Source organism: Pogoniulus pusillus, chromosome 8 (genome assembly GCF_015220805.1).
Source record: "Pogoniulus pusillus isolate bPogPus1 chromosome 8, bPogPus1.pri, whole genome shotgun sequence".
NCBI classification, from domain to species: domain Eukaryota; kingdom Metazoa; phylum Chordata; class Aves; order Piciformes; family Lybiidae; genus Pogoniulus; species Pogoniulus pusillus.
Window position 1 is genome coordinate 16,281,218 of NC_087271.1, and position 3,322 is coordinate 16,284,539.

Below are 3,322 nucleotides of genomic sequence, written 5' to 3' on the forward strand. Positions count from 1 at the left end.
TCTGGATTTTTAAAAAAAGCTTATTGCTTACAAAAACAAACAAACAAAAAAACACCTGGCTTCATCTTTCACGGGATCACAGAATTACTGAGGCTAGAACAAACCTCTGAGATCAAGTCCAGCCTTTGACCTAACACCACCACATCAGCCAGACTGTGGCACTAAGTGCCACTTTCAAGCTCTCCTTAAACACCTTCAGGGACAGCAACTCCACCACCTCCCTGGGCAATCCATTCCAGAGTCTTACTATCCTTTACTTGAGGAAGTGCTTCCAACCTAAACCTCCCGTGGTGCAGCTTCAGACCATGCCCTCTTGGTTTTGTCACAAGTTGCTTGGGAGCAGAGCTTAACCCCCACTTGACTACAGTTTCCTTTTAGGTAGTTGTAGAGTGTGATAAGGTCCTACCTGAGTCTCCTCCAGGCTGAGCACCCCCAGCTCTCTCAGCTTCTCCTCATCTGCCTTCCCCTCCAGTCCTTTCCCCAGTCTTGTCACTCTCTTCTGGCCCTGCTCCTGCGGCTCAATATCTCTCTTGCAGTGAGGGCCCAGAGCTGCACACAGTGCTTGAGATGTGACCTCCCCAGTGCCAGGACAGGGCAGAATCACAGCCCTGGTGCTACTGGCCACATGGTGCTTCATACAGGCCAAGATACCATTTGCCTTCTATGCCAGCTGGACACACTGCTGGCTCATGTCCAGCCAGCTGTAACCCCACACCGCCAGGTTCCTCTGCCAGGCCACACTACAGCCACTCATCCGTCTGTACCCAGGAAAAGGTTTTATTTCCCAGTTTCTCTGGGAATTACAAATAGGCAAAGCAATTCTCATCAGCTGAAAAATAAAATCTGCGTGAATATTTTAAGCCTGCTGTATGCCTTTTTGTTAGGAAGAAGCACAATTGTTATTTTCTTCCACAGTTACCTGCTTTATTCGTTAGCTTTTGTGGCAGGGAAGGGCCAGAAGTACAACTTTTCAGATTTCCAGAAAGACAACAGGTTAAAATAAGAAAAACTAATATATTTTATTTTCACTTTGAAGCTCAGGATAGCTTTATGTTCTTCTTATTTCAGTAGGCTAGCTACTTTCATCAGTCCTTACTGCTAGGAGAATCTGTTAAGGAAGAAAACATAATTTAAAACTCTCATTGTGCTAATTTGTGCTGATCTGATTATTCATTCACGACATACTGATTAAAAAAAAGGCTTAGCATGCTAAATAAAGAGCATTTCAGTCATTTATTTTTATAAGCCTTTGCTATGTTCAAAGTGAAGACCAGAGAGAATGTATCTGTTCTGAAGTTTTCTCAACAAGTTAACAGCTTCCAACTGCAGGTCTGTTCAAAAGTGCTTTTTTTGGTCTGCTACTGCAAGTGTTGACCCTACTACCAGCAGAGCTTTTTATCATAGTGATGTAGAAACTGGATGAAATTGTGGCAACTGGAGAGAGAATGCAGGTTGTGAGAAACAGCTGTTTATCAGGTGTTTACTCTTCACTGCAGAAAATAAAAAGGTGACATGTTTGGAACAGAGCATCTCTCCCTTACATCCTCCTTTAGAAGTCCCCATCAGCACAACATCTAAAAATTAGGCAAGTTGAGCTTCTTGAGAGAAAAAAACCCAAGCTATGTAAACTCTGATTAAACTGAAAATACAAGAGACAGTCATCAACTTCCTGTTTCTCAGGCTGGAGGTAACTGAGGCACACAATACTCCAAGGTTCAAGTATGTTCCTAGTAGAACAACCTGTCCAAATGAAGACCTGCTGTACCAACTCCTCATCAAAGTGCCATATGCTCTCAGTAAGATCATTTGCCTTTTATTTGTATGCATATCTAGTTTTCTTCAATTCAGTTTAGCATTCCTTTCCTCACTGTATTCCAGAGACATGAGAACTAATAAAAAAGCCATACTTGCTTTCTTAAGTGACTCCTGGATATACATATGGAGGAATTCAATAGCAGACATTTCCTGTTGTTCGCCCTCTTCTGTATTTTCACATGGAGGGAATGTTACTTCTAGCTCCAGACAGTTGTCTCTGAAGTTGACAAATCTGACAGTTCACAGAATCAAAGAATTGTCAGGGTTGGAAGGGACCTCAAGGATCATCTAGTTGCAACCCCCCTGCCATGCACAGGGACACCTCATGCTAGATCAGCTTGTTCAGAGCCACATCAAGCCTGGCCTTAAAAACATCCAAGGATGAGGTTTCCACCACTGACATGGGCAACATGTTCCAGTGTTTCACCACCCTCATGCTGAAGAACTTCTTCCTAGTACCTAATCTAAACCTCCCTTTCTCTAAATTGGATCCATTCCTCCCAGTCCTGTAACTTACCTGACACCCTAAAAAGTCCCTCCCCATCTTTCTTGGAGCCCCCTTCAGATACTGGAAAGCCACAATAAGGTCTTCTGGGAGCCTTCTCTTCTGCAGACTGAACAACTCCCACTCTCTCAGCCTGTCTTCACAGGAGAAGAGCTCCAGCTCTCTGATCACCCTCGGGGTCCTTCTGTGGACACCTTCCAGCACATCCAGACCATTCTTGTAATACGGGCTGCAGAACTGGTCACAGTGCTCCAGGTGGGGTCTCAGGAGAGCGGTGTCGAGCGGCAGATCACCTCCCTCGACCCGGTCACAAGAAAAGATTACCGATTCAATGGGTTTTGTCAAGAAAGAGAGCAACTGTTTTGAATCTGAATTAAGAGCCCTCAAGCTGTGTTTTGATCAAAAAGTTTTTCTTACACTAAACTCATCGCTGTGTTAGTAGTATTAAGTAAACTAAGCTAAAAAGAGCCTTATAATAACGTAGCTGATCGTGGTGGGAGGGAAAAAAACCTACTGCGGCGCTCCATGGTCCGCGGGACTTCACTGTATGCCGACTCCCTGCCGGCCACGTTGCTTGCCCGGAGCGTGCTGGGAGCTGGAGTCCTCTCACACACATTTCCCCCTCGGCCGTGCTGCCTCCTGGGGCACTCTGGGAGCTGCAGTCCGGTTATGCAAACTCTCCTCTCAGCTGTGCTGCCTCCTGGGGCACTCTGGGAGCTGCAGTCCGGTTATGCAAACTCTCCTGTCAGCAGTGCTGCCTCCTGAGGCACTCTGGGAGCTGCAGTCCGGTTATGCAAACTCTCCTGTCAGCAGCGCTGCCTCCTGGGGCACTCTGGGAGCTGCAGTCCGGTTATGCAAACTCTCCTCTCAGCAGTGCTGCCTCCTGGGGCACTCTGGGAGCTGCAGTCCGGTTATGCAAACTCTCCTGTCAGCAGCGCTGCCTCCTGGGGCACTCTGGGAGCTGCAGTTCGGTTATGCAAACTCTCCTGTCAGCAGCGCTGC

The 3,322-nt window shown here is 46.7% G+C and overlaps 1 long non-coding RNA gene across 2 annotated transcripts; it reads right to left on the bottom strand.

The window, feature by feature from the left end:
- Positions 1 to 924: 924 nt before the first annotated feature.
- On the bottom strand, positions 925 to 2,937 carry LOC135177424 (uncharacterized). 2 transcript variants are annotated; one of them, XR_010303059.1, is made up of 3 exons: positions 2,333 to 2,937; positions 1,912 to 2,047; positions 925 to 1,108 (listed from the first exon to the last, which is right to left on the bottom strand). It is a non-coding gene; the product is annotated as an uncharacterized LOC135177424 (long non-coding RNA). The 2 variants fall into 2 exon arrangements; XR_010303058.1 differs by having other exon boundaries at positions 1,908 to 2,047.
- Positions 2,938 to 3,322: the final 385 nt, after the last annotated feature.